This window comes from Bactrocera oleae, chromosome 5, assembly GCF_042242935.1.
Source record: "Bactrocera oleae isolate idBacOlea1 chromosome 5, idBacOlea1, whole genome shotgun sequence".
Classification (NCBI taxonomy): Eukaryota; Metazoa; Arthropoda; class Insecta; order Diptera; family Tephritidae; genus Bactrocera; species Bactrocera oleae.
In genome coordinates, this window is record NC_091539.1 from 33,167,320 (window position 1) to 33,186,870 (window position 19,551).

A 19,551-nucleotide genomic window follows, 5' to 3' on the forward strand; every position below is an offset into this window, starting at 1 on the left:
TATTCCAAAAAATACTTGCCCGAGTTTGAAACCTTATAACATCTGTCATAAAAATTGACCGAAAAATGTTATACCCCATTGAAATGAGAGAAAAACGTAGATGGTGCCCATATATTTACTTATTTTAAAAACTTATGTACTGTAATTTATACTGAAGTTTGCAATAAGCTTAATTTAGAAATGCAATAACGTCGAAAGACAAATGTTTCGATTTTGGAGGTTATCTTCGAAATACGTAGAAATCACTTTTCTCATTAAGATTAAATCTCTGAATTGATGCAATACCCAGAAAAAAGTTCAATTTTATGAAATTATTCTCGAAATTATAAACAATAAAAACAAGTTTGTAGGAAAAAGTCTCATAATTATAGACCTTTACAAAAAATATTGAAAGTATATCCATATTTATATCTGGACTATACATTACTGTGATATGTGCGAATATAGTTAAGCAGTATAAGCCACCCATTGGCATCACATTGGCAAAACCTTAACGTTGAACTCGATCTTTATTTTAAGATAAACTATACAAACCCCACCGATGTTATCCACCTGGCATAAATATGACCAGTAATGGCATTTTAATTACAGTTATTTAAATAACAAGGCAGTATACAATTGTAGATAGCGCACACTAAATTCTGCTATGCGATTTGAAATGATCAATGCCGATCAAAGTCGCTGCACTAAAAGCTTTAGCAGAAATGTGTGTTCCAATCCAGCTATAAGCCGAATGCCAATAAAAATGGAATTCCGGCGTAGGTGTTATACTATTTGGTCGCTAAATTAAATGATTTCAGAATTTATTGTGCAATTATTCGAGCTTGTGTTAAATCAACAGAGGTAAATATTTGTAGACGAAAAAACATATATTTGTTAGTGTATATAAGCACACGGGAAGTTAGCATTTTAACCTACGCGTGCAAATAAACAATAATATTTATGCAAACACAATATATTCAATCCAATAGTAGCGGCATTATACTACGTGAATATACCCAGTAACTAATTAATAGAAAAATTCATATCTGATGAAAGACAACTTGTATGTATGTTGATATTCGCATACAAAAATTTCCGCTTTCCAAAATATATGAATAAGTTTTTTCATAAAAACATTTCTTTAAACGTTATACGCAGTTAAAGTTATGCATTAAATGTATCGTACTAGTAGTACACCATGTCGTATGAGCAACACGGAATATATAATATAATATAAATCATTCGCATGCTGCTCAGTACATTTGATATATATTGTACATATGTTTTACAGCGTGTAACTTTTAAAGGAAAGTTTTTATGAAAAAAATGTTTAAACTTTTTATTGCAGAGCGGAAAATTTTGCATTAGAATATCACGTTTTCATAGTTGTGGACTTACTTGTTTAATGCAAAAAATCCCAGGTTATTTACATGGGAAAGGAAATATGAGTTAGGAACGGTTTAAATTAAAAGTAAAGAGCTTATTTACATTGGATTCTTTTATTAGGGCAAAAACTGTAACTACACGGGGCTTTTCAATAACAAAATCAAAATCAAATAATAACAACCTAGTACTGTACCTGAAATATTATGTACGCCTCGGGTCCTTACTCATTGAAGAATATAGTATAAATCAACATATTGAACTAAAGAAACTAAAAAAGATTTTGAATTTTGCATATATTAAGAGTTCTGCCAGTTGTCAGAAAAATAAATTTTACTCCGACATCGAATAAAGAATGGTTAAAAAATGGGAAGGATTTGGGGGCATATTGGAGAATAACAAGAATAAAACATATTAGCGAGGAGGAATCCTTTACAAAACGAGAAAATTTGAAATTGATTAAAAGAAAATGCTGCACAATATTAAAATTCTGTATAAAAACTATGGTACCAACAAAACTAATTTTAAAAAGATTTGGGCAGCAAAGATTTTAGAACATAGGTTACAAGAAAAGTTGGCATTTTCCTTTCTTTAATTTTGAGGTATTTTCTTACCTCGCTTATATAAATGTTTGAATATCTTTATACTTGTTTACCATATCGAAAGATATGGCATTATGATGTTTAATAATGAAAAGAGAAAACAAAATTTTTCTGCAAGAAAACAATTTTGGAAGTGACCCGGCAGTCCTAAAACCATTTAACTACTATCTTCTAAATATCTCTGCTCTAATTAAGGTATTAAAGATAAAAAACATTGGGGAGCATATGAAAATTACAATTGAAAAGTGATGTAGTGGGGCATATGAAATACCATGTTTTACAAAAAATTTATAATGTTTATGCTTAATTTTTTTTAATAAGCAATATTACGAAAAGTGAATCATAAAAATTAAGTCCATGTATATTTTTCATGAGTAGTTGCAACGAAAACTGTATCCGGAAATGATTTTTAAAAATTTTAATTTTAAATATATAGATCCTGAAAACTTTAGATAATTTTAATTAAAAAATAGTTTACAAATTAACCGTTAAAGATAAATTAGTCACATTTTCAAAATTTATCGTCCAGTATTTATTTTTTAATAAAATATCAATAGGTAAATTTTTTTTATCATACTGTTAATTAGCTCGTAACTAACAAAAGAGTATTGCCAGTAATTTCAATTTCTTCGTTACCTAAGTTTATATGTTAGTCTGTTAAAACTATTTTTATTTATTATAATAATAATTTTTGTGTGTTTAAAATGGGGCGAATAAATAAGTGTTGCGATCCTTTTCTTAAATTTTTTATATAAATCATTAATGCTAAAGTAAAAGTCTTTCTAGTTTCTAGATTTATGTATCTTTTTCTAAAACCGTAAGGTAATTTTTGATTCCAGGCATCAAACGGGTAACATCATTAAACAAATAAAACTTTTTACGAAATCGAGTGTTGAATTGCCCCTGTGACGCAAATCTTGATCATCTTCTAATATCTTTGGCGGCTTGTATGTCATAATTATTGGTTTGGTTAAAAGCACCTTTAAAATTATTGAAAAGAACGTGATGTGGATTGTTATGATTAATATCAGTATCGATCAATGTCTCTGACATTAGAATAGCTTTTTTACACACTGACAACCTCGACACTCGTCTCACTCGTTTGGGTGGTTTACTTCGCTCCAATAGTAATTTATTTGCGTAATCTATTTTTAATTGATTATCTACAGTGTCAAATTTGAATGTCGAGTCTTTCTTTTTATCATCTTAGATCTCATCAACTTTTGAATCCAACGCGTCGATACTTAGTTTGCAATTTATATTTTTTTCGCAAGGTTTCTCAGATTTAAAATTTTTAAGAACGTATTTATGACTCTTAAAATTTAACGGATTTTTATAATCAAGTGAATGAATGCATAATATCTGAAGAATGTTGTATTTAAATTTCCAGTCAATCCTAGCAATTGACGAAGTTATGCGTATTTTTATATGTGTCTTGTGAAAGTTTAACATAAGTTTTTACATTACATAAGGTTTACCCACAATTCACGTTTTCAAAATCGTTACCCTTCATAACTCCAAAATTACTACACCGAGCATTTCCTATACACCATTTCTGTAAATAATTTACAAAACAATACTGGAGAGTTCTTTTCAGATTTGTAAATAATTAATATTTACAATAACAAGTTAGGCCATTTTTTACGCAAAACATTGCGATTTTCCCTTCAAAGTGTTCCAAAAAAACTTAAAACTTAAATTTCAAAAACCTATTCGGCTTTACCTTTGAAAACTGTTATCTAACGAATTAACCCTAATTTTTTGATTTCCGATTATTCAGCACCAAGTTATGAGAGGCGTCGCAACTCAACTTTTTACCGAGACACTCCAGAGTAATTTCTTCTTCATAGGTATCTCTCTTATTTTTGCTCACTTGCCACACTGTGCAACATGCAGAGGTTTCGTGTACAAAACTTCAATAATTTTTATTGGAACAAATACATCGGGACTAGTATAAAGAGCTTATAATGCATAAACCCAAAGGTAAAACAAGACAAAAAAACAACATAAAAGGAGCGATATTGGGAATATTTATGGTATTTTCTTGCAAAAAAGGTGAAAACGTGTCTGTAAAGCAATTCCATCTTTATTATTCTATTTAGACATGTTTTTCGTAGAAAATGAAATAAATCTGTAACATCGCAACAATGTACCACTCAAAACAGCAACAAAGATAAAAGAGTCCACAGCTACTTTAGCCTTTACCTTAGCGCGGCTATTTGTTGTTAATTTTACCTATTCGCGTGTAGTATACTCGCACATACATATTTATTTTTTCATATCTTCCAGTAAATTCTGCTAATGCCTTTTAATGGAAAAATAAAATGCCGCTTACACAAATATGAATAAAAATCACAAAACAAACGCCAACCACCAACACTACTATTTACCGTTTAGTATCTACATACATATATACACGCGTTTATAAATATTTCTATATACATTGCAAAGAAGGCGAAATTATTTTTAATGATATTTGCGTAGAGATTGTTTTTGCCGCAATCACTCGCTCCGACGCTTATCAACCGCAGCTGTCATGCCCAACAACAACTAAATCACATACGAGTATATGCACACACACAAACTTTTGTCGCTCTTTATCGCTGTCAATCAAAATTGATTGAATTTTTTTGCAGCCTTTTCTCGGTTTTTTTTGTGGCCCCCCAAATTTATGTTTTCCTTCGTGGCACTAAATTAAATTTTTTTTAGGCTGAGATAAACATAAATATTTCTCACCATGACGTCATGTTGTTAAGGCTGCAAGCCGTAATGAAAATGTGGCGATAAATATTTGCGGAATTTATGTACTCCCAAGTGGCTCATCTAGAAAATGAGGTTTACTAGTTGGCTTTGCTTTTAACATTTCTCATTTAGAAAGTTCTGCAATTGAGATATAACTGATACTATACAATAAATCTTCCGTGCCTCTTGAAACAACTTGTTGAATCAAACCATTTGGATTAAGCTTCCTGCTAGATTAGGATAACTAAAGATAGATACGTGAAATATTTAATACAAGATAATCAGAAGATAAACACTGAAACTTGCTAATGCCATAAAGACTGAAGGGTCTGAAAATACCTTACAAATAATTTTGACATTCGCGAAATATAAAGTTTGACATTAGGCTATGTGGGTAATTAACACAAAAATTAAGTTATTTAACATTTCAGGTTAAAAGCAATGGCTTTCTGCAAACAAATGCCAAGCACAAAAAAAGTTGTTGGCGGTGATGTTTGAACGCACGACGCTATTTTAGAGTCAAACTAATACGTAAAAAATTTATATTTTCAGTTTTCTATGGCGATATATATACGAGTATGTATATCAAAACGTGGTAAAATTTGAACAAATCCGAAAAGAAAGATGCAGCAGTTGGATGTATTTGGATGTGATGCACCAGATATAGTATCTGTAATGCTATACTATGAAGTTAGTAACGTTTTAATAATTAACATACAATACTTTTTTGACAAAATTCGATTCAACCATTCAATATAGTTAACATCGAGGGCAAACCGGTTATAGTGATCTTTCATCGAGAGAATTTTTGTAGTACCATAGGTGATTATGATTTATTGATATTGATTTAGTTCCAGAGAACATCTCCTTGAGGTCGCAGGACAACTGATCCAGAGACTAGGATGGATGCGGAAGCTATTCAAACCCCCGTTTTTTATAACCTGAACAGAGTATATTAAGTTGGCCACGAAGTTTGTAAAATCTAGAAAGAAACATCTTTCATGCGGAGACCCTATAATATACTATTGTATATATATATAAATGATCAGCGTGCCGAGCCGGTTTACCCATGTTCGTCTGTCTGTATAACGATCAAAGATTTTGCGCTCGTCCTTTACTCCCCAAGAAACTGCTCATTTGTCGGAAACGCCGATATCTTACATATACCTGAACAAACTGAACGATTGGAATCAAGTTCTTGTACAAAAAACTTTTTCATTTGACGAGACATCTTCATTATTCAGATCGGATTACTATAGCATATAGTTGCTATACAAACTGAACGATCGCAATCAAATCTTTGCATGGAAAACTTTTTCATTCTTGTAAGGAATCTTTGTGTTTGTGAAAAGTATTATAGCTTCGGTGCAACCGAATTATTTTTTTAAATACCAAAACTTAGGTCTCTTAAAATTCCTCTCATGTTCTTAATTACCTTTATGCTATAGTTTGAATTATATAAATACGGTTTACCAGTAGATTTTAATGTATGCTACATATTATTAACGCACAAGAAAAACTTATTTTAGATGGTCTAACATTTGAACTCGAGTGTGCTATTTCTATTAAGTCACTTCGACTACAAACTTTTGTTAGTCTCCCACAACAAGTGAGTACAAATTCGCATATTCGAGCTAATAAATAAAGCCACGCCGAGCAAAAAATAAAAAACGACGACTTTATTTATATATTTATGCAGCAACAGCATTTGAGTTGGTTCAATAAAAAGCCAGTCCAATAAGCAAGTTAAGCCGGAAAAAGCTGGTACAGCAGTTGATTTAATACTATTTGAAATGTACAGTTTTAAATAGAACTTTGCTCATTTATAACAATTTAATGCATTTTCGAGGAAAAGCAGACAAAGTGTCGGGCTAATCTGCTTTCAAACATGAAATAAAAAACTAAAAAACAGAAAACATAAACAAAAAGGATGCGACTTCCCAGAAGACGTAATCGTATATATGTATGTGGGACGTATGTGCGCATGGAAAGTTTTGAAACCAAAGCGAAAGTAAATGGAAAATTGGAAAAACAGATTTTTTAATGCATACATTAGCAAATATTTAAGCAATTCACAGCGCGTCCCTGCTACATATATTGTTATCACTCATTCCCGACAGAGAAATTAAGTGCACTAACTTCTAACTAGTTTAACCCTAAAGCATAACTAGACAATAGGCTGTAGATGGTATGCTCTTAAATGGCGAACTCTTACTGGTCAATACAAAGTTATGACGCACGTCATCAACGAAAGAAGCGGTCAAAGTAATTGTAAGTCTAAGTCTTCTGTTCGAGACGTTAGTAAGTAATGTATTTTGCTGTCAAATCGATACAAAAAGGTAACAGCTGTCGTAAACTATATTTCTGCCTCTCTCTTGGGTCAGTAGTACACTGGTCTTCTACTACCCAAATTGTAATCCTAGACGAATAACAATTTTCAGTTGCATTGAACACAGTTTAATAAAATAAAATAAATTTCAATAATGCTTTAATTTTTTTAATAAATCGTTATTCAATTGGTATAGGTCTGGTCTTTTAGGGCCTAGTTCATGTTCAATCGAAATTCTCTTTGAGAAGCAGCGTTTTCCTAACTAGTTCAATTTTAATCACAAATCTCCAGTTTCAAACAATTTTTTCCACAGATTTTGATGACTCCTTCAGTTTGCTAGCATACAGCATGTGTATGTGTGTATATGCATAGTATTTCATAAAGGCATTTGTGGGTGTACGCACGTCATATTGATTTTATAGCTGGTTGCATATTATCAACGAGTTTTCAACCAAGCTGATAAATTCGCCTCTGTAGTCTGAAAATTTTTTTCTTTCTTTTTTTTTTTGGTTTTTTGCGAATTTTTCACAGTCACTTCTGACACAGCTGTTGCCTTTGGTACAAGTTATGGGCGAAATATAGTTTCTACATAAAGAACTAAAATAATAATGATATATTGTGTTGATAGAATAAAGCGAAAGCGAAACTGCAAAAACTTTTGCCAAAGAAATTTACTTCAGTTTGTTTATTTTATAACGCTTGAGCAAAACTTCATGGGCGCTCCAAAAGCAATATCTGGTAATCATTATGTAAAAAACATTGATGAAATATGATTTGCACATATTTAAGCATATAGTCATTTTGCTCTTTATTTTAAGGGAATGTTAATGGACAAAGTAATTTTAAAAAAATGTATTCAATTGGGAGCTAACTTCAGCTTTTTATAAGACATTTTAAAATACTTCAGATATTTTCGAAAGTAGTTGGCAAGTGATGATTAAGAAATCTTTTTTTAACCGGGTGTTTATGGACAACTAAAAGATCCGACCACGCGCTGCTAAAGTATATATTAATATATATTATTATAAACTACTCCATATAGTAAATGGTATTTATAAATAAAGACGAAAACGTTATAGGCGGTACAGTTGATTCAATAAAAATTTCCTGTAATCTCTTTGATTATCAAACGTGTAGTGTTGCATATTCAAGTTGGATTTAAATTACTCTAAAGAATAATAGGTGAACTAATTTTCAACCGAGGATTATGTGATGCCATTACGGGTATATCTAGAGAATTTAGAAACACAATTTGACATTTCTTATTTCATTTACATTTCCGTCAACAAAATTAGCGATTGATTTGAAATACATCAGATAACCTGGCAACAATTGTCGTATCAAGAAATAAATTTTGTCAACATCTACATTTGTGGCCGCTATTGAAGCCCATTTACTGAGCTGGTTATGATCAAAGTAATTAATTTTGATTTCCAGGAAAATGCTCTTAATTAATAAATTTTTGTCGTGAACAGCAATGCAGAAATTGTCTAGCAATTTAATTCATTGAGTATTTGGTTGCAGTTCCATTATACCATACCCAATTTCAAGCAATTTTTAGGAATATATTTGTGCTGGTTAATTAATTTGCAATTGCGTACGCATATTTATGATCAATCAAATCATCTCAACACTTCACCATAAGAACGATTATTTAAACTTTTGTTAATCTTGAATTAGGGAAAGTGAAGAGTGACCGATCTGTCCGAAACCACCAGACAATAGTAATTTCTTCGTAGCCGCTTACATTTTGCATTGTTTAGCGCAATGCTTTGAGAATATTTGTAAGTCGTTATGCACTGATCTCAAATTATTATTTTTATGTTACATGTTGCATTTGGTTCATCTGATTCGAAGCTACCTCCCTACCAATTTTCAGCCAACTCGCTTCAGCCGTTTTTGAGTTATAAATAGTTTCCACAGCGCATGCGACTAAAAATCTTTTAGGGCACTTGTACACCTTGGGTTACATTACTTAAGTTTTAGTAAGGATCCCTCATCTTTTCTACCAATAAATATAGCGTATGTTGTTTAGGGTGAATTTAGCTTTCCAATGCTGAAGGTATTTTTGAAATTTCACAGTAGCTTTTGAGTTTACTCATTACAAACATACACACACAAAAATATTCTAATTGACTTATGTCTTTTGTACTTAACTTATAAACTGCTTTTAATTTAATAATAATTAAAAGTTAACCAAACCGTTAAGTATTTCCTTTCAACCATTAAAGGTTCAAAAATGAATTTCGAATAAACTCTGAAATAATGTTCCCCTACTTGCTTGCTTATAAAAAGTTTTCTTTAAGTAAATTTAAAAATAGAAGCAATTTTTTTAAATTTTTTTTAAAGACACATTATTTTTTCATTATCTGCTTCCTAAAATAGTAGTGGGAGTAGTGTTTTTAAGACAGATTGAGGTTAGAGATATTTCAAAATTAAATTTTTTACTATTTAAAGTAGGTTTTATTAATGTGACACTTCGAGTACAATATTCGGCAAATGAAATTAATCGTTTTCACTAACGTTTAGATAGAACATCTTTTCAATATTTTAGATTTAGATGGAATCAGAGTTACAAATAATACATTAAAAAAAAATTTAATTAGCATTCGTATTACATTTTTTATTTTTATTTTATAATCCCATATACGGAATTAAAAAAAAAAGAGTAATCCCGCATGCCTAATGAAAATTTACACAAAAAAATGTTTTTTTCCAAATTAAACATTTTCTTTTATTTTTAATAAAAGCGGATAAAAAATTAAATTGGAAACATTTTAATAGAATTAAAAAAATAATTTCAAGTTTTAATCCCAATTATTTTGGATCAAAAAATTAAATTTTAAATTTTAATCCCAACATCGGGATTAAAAAATTAAGATCTAAATTTTTAAAGCAAAAAATTTCGCAATCCCGATGAAATACGAATACAGTTCAAACGAAATCATTTAAATAAATTATGGACAGTTAAAGAATCTGCATTGATTAACAATAATTTTATAGAAATTTCTTGATTTGATGATTTAATACAAAACTCTTCGCACATTTTCATGTTATGTTTGTGAGTGTGTGTGGTGTGTATGTGATCATTTCGACATGATTGTCTTAGTCAAAAAATGTGAATATGTTGAGTTTTTCGAACTGTTGGTGGCACGTGTGGCCGGCCAGTCATGTACTGGAAAGAACTGTGCCCATGTGCATTGTTTTTATCTGCTCTGCTTTCTTGAGAAATATCAGAGACATGAGTTAGATGTTGTCAAAATTTAACGTTATGATGACTAAATCATCCGTGCTTATTCTGCAGTTAGAACATGTGATTAGGGATTTCCATTGTTGAATAAACTCCGTTGAAGATTTTTGTGTTTATGTGTATAAATATGGGGAAAATAAATATGAGACAACTCTGAATTAAGGTAGTCTCCTAGAATAAAATTTTCCCCTTCTAAAAACCATTTCAAAACAAGTAAGGAAGGGCTAAGTTCGGATGTAACCGAACATTTTCTACTCTCGCAAAGTCAAATGGTATACTCGTTTGAGATTCCTTTGTGGATTGGCTGATATTTTCGGTAGAAGGTCACCTATAGGCACTGGGGTCCACATATTTAGTACTTAGGGGCTTGAACAGTTTTGGTTCGATTTAGACAATTTTTGGTCACAAGGCGGCATACTTTAAACGTATTTTTCACGCAAAGTTTTACCCCGATATAATCATTGTTGCTTGATATGCATAGTGGAAAGTGAAAGAATCAGATGGAATTGAAAATGGTGTTATATGGGAAATAGGCGTGGCTGTAGTCGGATTTCGCCCATTTTCGCACTATGACATAGAAATATGAAACGAACGTCATGCACCGAATTTGGTTGAAATCGGTTAAGCAGATCCCAAGATATGGGTTTTCACCTAAAAGTGGGCGGTGCCACGCCCACTGTCAAATTTTGAACGCGCCCACTTAAAAAAAAATGTAACTGCAGATGCCCCTCCCTAATGTGATTCTGTGTACCAAATAACAGTCTTGTGTCTTATTGCGAAGCTTAGTTATTTCAATTTATTTGTTTTTGATTAATGGCGTTTTGTGGGCGTGGCAGTGGTCCGATTACGCCCATCTGCAATACCATCCGTCTCACGATACCAAGAAACATGTCTACTAAGTTTCATAAAGATATCTCAATTTTTACTCAAGTTAGAGCTTGCACGGACGGACGGACGGACAGACGGACAGACAGTCACCCGGATTTCAACTCGTCTCTTCCTCCTGATCATTTATATATATATAACCCTATATCTAACTCGATTAGTTTTAGGTGATACAAACAACCGTTAGGTGAACAAAACTATTATACTATGTAGCAACAGGTTACGAGAGTATAAATATGTGCAATTATATTTCAAGTTGACAAAGCTGTTATCTGTATAACAGTTTAGAATTTAATACAGTAAAGAGGTCAAAATGTAATAATTTCCACAAATCGCAGGACTTAGAAGTTATCAGATTAGGTTTGAAGCTACTAACAAATAAATCTAGAAAATTATGTCGAAATATATGACTTATGTTGATTAAAATACCTTTAAGCTTGGTGTGTCTTTCGAGCTCGATATTTTCTGCTTATTCCAGTCTCATATCCAAAAAAAAAACTTCATTGATATCGTTTGTTATGACATTTGTAATAAAACTGTAAATAAAGAATATATTCGTTAACAAAAACTTTCACTTTCTCCCACGGGAGATATAAAAGCGATAATTTTACTCACACAACCCACAAGCGTCAGCCCAGCATTTGGCAAATATTTGGATACGGAAAATTCACCAAGGAAAATGCATGCGTACGGCCGGAACATATGTATGTACAACATAATGAAATCTTCTTTCCACACATATTAATCATTCGAATATGTATGTGTGTACACACCACATGTAGCAAGGTGGGCATGAAAACACAATTAAAGACAACTCAATGGCTACGAAGATTCCCCAGGACACGTAATGTGTGTACGGATATCACCGTATGTCACCGTATGTCAACAACAAAAGTTTCGCTCAAAACAAACATTAACCTAAAGAAACCATTAAAAGTAAAGAAAAATTTGATGACAGGACTAGCCACTTACATACTAGGTTACACGAACAAGTAAGAAAGTCTTACAATCCGAACAGACAGAGGACGAAACGTGTGATATTTGCCATTGTCGTCTATGCGAACTACTGCTGTGCGACATAGAACAAGCACAGGTTAGCCATAACAACCGAAAACCAGGCAGCTAGTTAACCGCTCTTGTCGGTGAATAAAAATCAGACCTACATAAAAACGTTAACAAATGCAACTCGGTGTGTAATTTCTTCATGTACGTGAGTACCATGCTTGCGTTTGAAATGGATAAGTGCCAGGCTTTGGTCAGATTTCTTTCAGCTTTAAATATGAGAAGACATATGCACATATATGAATGTATTAGTGATTTATATTTCTATTCTTAGGCATCTTTGAACAACAGTGTTTTAGATTTAAAAAGTAGACGAAGTATTCACGAAATGCACCTCTTAATGGTGGTTTCAAATCATTTTCTTAATTCTTAGATTTCCCTTCACAAAAATTACATTGTTGCAATATATTTTTGTTTTTCTCCCCCTACTTATTGAAAAAAAGAATATTTGAATTCTCTATAGAAAATTTATTTTTCTAACTCGCCTAGCTTTCGAGTAGAAAACTAACTATTAATGAACATTGATTTTAGCATGATCTATTTAACATAACCATCTTGCTAAAAAAGTATTTGCATTAGTCCATGTCTTTACTTATTGGTTGCTAATAATCGACTACTGTTTATCACTTGTTCTGATCTTTGAAAAAAGTTTTTAGTTGTATTTTCAAATTAAAATAGATCGATGTTGACGCATCAAATAAAATACATTTTATTTCAATATCTATACTGTAATTACTATATTGAACATAGATATTTAATTGAATAATCAGCTGAGGTTAATGACGATTTTATCGCTTAGCAAGCCCTTGCCAATATTTCTACAGGTGTCTGAGAGAATATGCAAATGTTTTATTAACCCATTTACTCTTTACCAAAAACTGAATAGCTGGATCATCTAAAATAATATCAAACTATTCAGATAATTCTTCGTTCGAGTAATTAACCCAAAATGTGCAGAAGATCGTTATTATCAAGTGACTTGATCTCTATTTCTATTGTTGGTTTCATTTTTATTTTACCGCTTCCAACGAAAATTTCGATATTCTGTATATTACCCAGCTTAGGTTTTAGTTTAAACAAGTAAGGAAGAGCTAAGCTTGGGTGTAACCGAACATTTTATACTTTCGCAAGGTAAACTCATTTATGGGATTTTCGTATATATTAGGTCAAGTAAAAAGTTCGTTCGGTTTTTATCTAAGAGTTTGTCCTTGACAGTTTTTCCATTGATTGACTCAGTACGTTGTGAGCGCTCGTCAAAGATGGACACCAGCAAAGAGAAAACTCGCTATATTTTACAATTTTTCTTCGATCAAGGCGAAAAAGTAGCCAAAGAAGACTGAAAAAATTAATTTGGTTTATGGGCCCGATACTGTAAACGAACGTGTAGCACAAAAGTGGTTTGCTAGGTTCCATTCCGGTAATTTCGATGTCAAAGATGCACCACGCGTCGGGAGGCTTGTCGTCGAAAATTGCGATAAAATCATGGAAATAGTGGAAACAGACCGTCACGTGAGCACTTATTTAATTGCTAAGGAACTAAAGATAAGCCAGAAAACCGTTTGGAACCATTTGCATAACCTTGGATTCAAAAAGAAGCTCGACGGTTGGGTGCCGCTGCTGAATCGTAACAAAATCGACCCGTTTCTGAAGCGGATTGTGACTGGCGATGAAAAATCTTTCTTCAACAGAGGCCGAATTGTGTTCCATCAGGACAACACCAGGCCAGCGCACGTCTTTGGTGACGCGCCAGAAGCTCCGGGAGCTTGGATGGGAGGTCCTAATGCACCCGCCTTATAGTCCGGACCTGGCACCAAGTGATTATTATCTTTTCCTGTACATGGCGAACGCGCTTAATGGTGAAAAGTTGGCTTCAAGAGTGGCCTGTGAAAATTGGCTCTCCGAGTTTTTTGCCAATAGGGGCGCAGCCTTCTACGAGTGGGGTAAAATGAAGTTGGCATCTCTTTGTACACAAGTTATCTTCGATATCAATCTTTTGAAAAATCAATAAAAACCCGAACGAACTTTTTACTTGACTGCATATTATATTTTAATTAAAAGTACCAAGTACTGCATTCATTATTTACAATCACAGGCATGAAGTTGCATTGTTATTAGAAAAAAATTGCTTTTTATTTTCATTTAGATTTCTTACATATTGACCGATAAAAGTCTTCCAAAAGTTTGAAAATTTATATATTAGGTATATGGACATTAAGGGAGGTATTGACCCGATTTTAGCCATTTTTGCCACAAGAACATGCTGTAATTTCCAAAATTTTCTTCCCGAATTTTAATACTGTAACTCAGAGATTAACCGCCCGATTAGGACAGTTTTTGGGCATATTAAACACCTTAAGGGTACTTTGTGCAAAGAAAGAATCCGTTGGAATCTAAAGTTGTATTATATGGAAAGAAGCCGTGGTTGTTATCCGCTTTCGCCCATTTTCACAGAGTATGGGCCTAACACACCAAATTTAGCTGAAATTGGTTAAGTAGTTCCTGCGATATAAAATTTCACCTGACGGTGCCACGCCCATCGTTTAATTTTTACACCTACTCCTATTAAGCTCTTCCCCACCATCTTAGTTGTGAAATTTAATATTTGTGGAGCATTTATTCAGTGAGTTATTGCAGTGGTAGTTTTCAACACAACCCATATATGGTGAGTGGGCGTGGTTATTATGTGATATATTTCAAATAAGGATAGTTAAAATGTTCATTTCCTAAAAACGCCATTCAAGTTCTAAGCACATATGTGCCATCCAACTCTGTTTACGACGACAACATCGATAAACTTAAAAAAGCAGTGCTTGAAAATCATCGTGTTGGCATCAGAGAGATAGCAGAGGATCTCAACATCTCTTATCGATAGAAAATTTGCCAACAATTGTCAAATGGGTTGGTCTCAATAATTACTTTGTTAGATGCTACGAAGTTCAAAAAATAAAAAAAAAAGGATTTTTTCAAATAATGAAAGTTATGCAATAACAAAGCAATGCATCAACGGAAACTATGCGTCAACGGTCTCAAACACTGCAAGAAGGTTATGAGTTATGACTTATAAGAAAGAAATCATAGATATTCGTATATGGTTTTTGACCTCCCCAAATCAAAACAGTGAAAATGCGAGATGTAACTGTAAATATCAGCTGCTGCGGGGGACAATTAACACACTTAAGGCCACTTTTTGTGGGAGTTTTTTTGACAATTTCGCAAAATCGCAGAAATTGCTGCTTCTACTGTCTACGATTGCATTTTTGTGCGCATTCTTGTACATAAAATGTGTATATTTTTCGCAATTACTCCTTTACATTTTCGAGTGAATTGAAAACTAACATATACCGAACGAAATTAACACCTTCAATCAATGACATCAACATTTGCACAATGCACTAGAAACATTTGTTCAACAATTGCAAGACGCACTGCAATCCATACCCACACACATACATACAACAAACACAGTCCTCGCTTTCTTTGCCAAATTTCTTTTCTCAGTTTTTTTCTTCTTTGCATTGCGCCCGCTTCATGGCAAAAAACAATTAATTTTCCAACACGCTAACAAAGGTCCACTTGCAACTTTTGTAGAATTCCAAGACTTTCCGTTACGGATGATAGATGTCAACCGCGCGGCATCTGTTGAGATTGGCATTGTGGTTGTGGTTATGTTGGTTTTGAGACCTTCATTAATTTTTCACACTCAAATGTGTATACTGCTCCTTAACATATTTGCTAAATTGCAAAAATACTTATAGGATGCACAGAGGCAAAGGACATAAGAATTTAAAGCTATAAAAGACGGCAAATATGAAATGTGGACATGAGAATATTTTGATGCGACCCGTAAAATTTATAGAGTGTAAATTGAAAGGATTGACCGCTCAATAAATGGAAAATAACCGCAGGCCTCTCTTATGGCTATATTGCGATACTCCAAAGTTTTTACGATGCAGAAGGAATAAAAAACGCCGAAAGGGAATACTGCGAGCGTAGCAGGTATTTACATTTGAATGGGTTTATTATTTGCAAGTGGCCTATAAAATAAAAAGAAGTAGTTATTAACTCTTCAACTCATTTACTTTACGGCATTTATAAAAATTTACGACTTTTCACAATATTACATATTTTCGTTTCTCTCTTCGGTCACCTCAGAGTGTATGGCAGCACCCAGGATGCAAAAAATTAACCAATGGTGAAGCACTCAACTTTTCCGACAATATGCGCGGGAGTGATATAAATAATTGAAAGTAAATAAAGAACATTTCCAGGATTTATGGGAAATTACTTTCATTCATTTTTTTTTCATTTTTTCAATTATAAGTAAGTATTATAATACATGTATAAGGCAACTGGTGTATAGTTAAACGTCTATTAGCCAAGGCTACTATAACAGGGTTGTTGCAAAATATTTGAAATGGGTTATAGAACATTAACACATTCAAATCGTAAGCCCAAGAATTGTACAAATATCCAAAATAACTTAAAGAATAACGATGAAATTCGATTACCTACTTCATGAAAATTAAATTTTTGGAAAAAATTAATTTATGTGTTGAAGTATATTCTTACTATTCGGAAATTAAAAGTCTCAAATATTTTCATTTAAATCTAAAAATACGAACTTAGAATACAAATACCCTGCAGTGAAGCATCAAACTTATCAGTTTGATAAAATTTTTAGGTTGTACTCATTGCATACTTTGTAGCAGCCCCTAAGGTTAAACGTGTTTTTATGAGCTTGGCGATTTTCGTTTATTGAAAGAAACGGATCAAGGAATTTATTCGTGTATTCTTGGACAAAAACAATGCCCCATCCTCCATTTTCATGGCTTCGTGTGACTATTTCCTATATCCAAATATAAAGAGAACCTTAAAGGGCTGTCGTTTTACAAGCATCAAAAGCGCATCGCCGAAGGAACTAAGGGTTTTACCATAAATCGATTTTAAGAAGTGTTTCGATTGGAAGAAGCGCTGGCATAATGGGGTATATTTTGAAGACGACAACGTTAATGTAAACAAATGAATAAATATTTTTTTCAAAATGTATTTTTAGAAATTTATCGAAAATCTTGAAACTAATCTCCTAATCTCAAAAATATTCTACAATTTTATTAGAATTATTAATTTGAGCAATGTGTGTTCTGCTCGAGAAACCATTGCATTTAAAACTTCACTCAACCAATAATTTATAAATTTCTATTTCGGCATTTCAAATTGATTCATTATGTATTAAGTACGGATTTAAATTGTGACGACTTATATAGTCACAACTGTAATTCTAAAAAAGTGGAATTTTCAACAAATGTTCATGAAGTTTGTCAAATACATTATAGAAAATGTGGAAAAATTTATTTTCTTCTCCACTACATTTGGAATCAAAGTATTCAATTTGTATGGCCTATATATTATTAAAAGGGGTAATACTTGGAAGTTTTAATAAAACAATCAATCAAAACAGTTTCAGTTGTGAAAGCTGCAGCAAAAATTAAATTGACATATAGTGTTCAATTTCCGATAATGGATGAAGTGTGAAACTTTAATATTATGTGAGCCTTGAATTTTTCTTAGCAATAGACTCTTATGTTTTAATTTCTGCATAAAAATCTTAAAAGCGAATTTAATGGAACTTTTACAATAACAACATGTGCTCAATGCAGCTCTTTTTTAAGAAATTGCATTGGTGAATAGTGCGTAGAATTTTATTTTCAATATATCTGAAACAATAGAACATATAAAAAAATTATATAATTAAAGTAAAATTTCTTTCTCTCAAAAAAAAAAAAAAAAAAATTAGGAACACTCTTTATGCTTGTATTCAAAAAGTTAATTAAATCATTCAATTAACAGAAATTTCTTAGAATGCTAAGATTCACTGCCATGTTTGTAATTTGCAGTATGGTTTAATGCAGGGATGTGATTTTAAATGTTATCTTAACTTTAACTGTACTTATTTTATTTTATTTATATAATCTAATTTTTAATTTTATTATAGCCTAAAATTATTTTATTGTTTTTTCATAAATATTCTCTATTTTAATAAAAAAAAATACAAAAGTTAATGACAAAGCAATAAAGTCAATTAAATGCCTATTAGCTTTATTATTAAAAAATTCAACTTTACTTTAACAAACTCGCCCCAAAATATTTTAAAATGGTTAATAGAAAATTTGATTCAGCTAATTCACACACAAATATATATTTTGATTTATGGTATTTGGTTTATTTATTCTAAGCAATATATAATAGTATACTTGACTGATAAATAATATTAAATATTACTACGAATCATATAAATTTGTTTAATTTATTATTTTTTGTTTTAACTTGCCTTACCACTAGAAAATTGCCGTAATCCACAAGTAAACGTTTTCCTAAATTTTCAATCCGTTAAATATTTGAGAAGACAATCTTTAGCCACTCAAAAGCGAGAATTTTTTAATTTACAGTTTCGTTACTCAATTGCTCACTTGTTTTTAGTTTAGAGAACTCAATATTAATTCATTAACGAGCTTGATTAATTTTTATATTTTAATGTAATATTTTTAGCTATCTTGGGTAGCTCTAAGGAATCTTACACACACATATACTTATGTTATTCTACCAATTTCCACGCACAGTCTTCTTAATTTTCCCAAATTTAATTAATCTGTTATTGGATTTATATGACTAATCACTGTACCGTACAGGGTATTTTGAATTGAATTTTGTGCATTAGCCACAATTAAAGAACTGCTACTGCATGCGACTAAGCACCGCTAGAAACTCGTTTGAACTGAATCAAAACAATCACATACCGTTGATTTTATTGTTCAAAACATAAGTGTGGCAAACCTCAAAAATATCCGTTGCTGTGCGTCGAGGCAAAGTGCAAAGTGTTGAGTGCCGAGCACGAAGCAGCGTAGCAGCGAACAACGAACGACGAGCGCTTCCACAAAAAATTTAGTGGTAACAGTTTCTTATCACAAACGCTGGGCACAAGTCACAGCTGATCCAGAGTGGTTCCTATTTTAAACTGCGCGGAGAAAAACTGGAACACAAGTACGTATAATTTTCCTGGGGAAATTGAAGAAGAGTTGTTGCGCAGTTTCCTCACCACGTTCGCTCTTTTTATCCGCACTCTCCTTCGGCAACTGTTCCCAGTTTTGCCTTTTTGTTTACAACGACGGTTCGGATAAGAATACGATACTCCCCCGTTTACAAGCGGGCGCACAAATTGGCGTCTACTCAGCGTATGTTTGCACTGAGCACACCGCAGAACATGCACACATGCTCACATGTACAGACCTTAGGAAAAGCTACCGCTGGCTGTGTTGTAA

General features: G+C 32.3%; 1 protein-coding gene across 1 annotated transcript in view; it reads right to left on the reverse strand.

Annotated features, from left to right (window-relative positions):
- Nucleotides 1–19,105, reverse strand: part of SPR (Sex peptide receptor) — a 123,862-nt gene extending 104,757 nt beyond the window's left edge. Inside the window, exon 1 of the mRNA XM_036371794.2 lies at nucleotides 18,569–19,105. The gene's annotated coding sequence lies outside the window, so the exon portion shown is untranslated. The remainder of the gene's footprint in view (nucleotides 1–18,568) is intronic.
- Nucleotides 19,106–19,551: the final 446 nt, after the last annotated feature.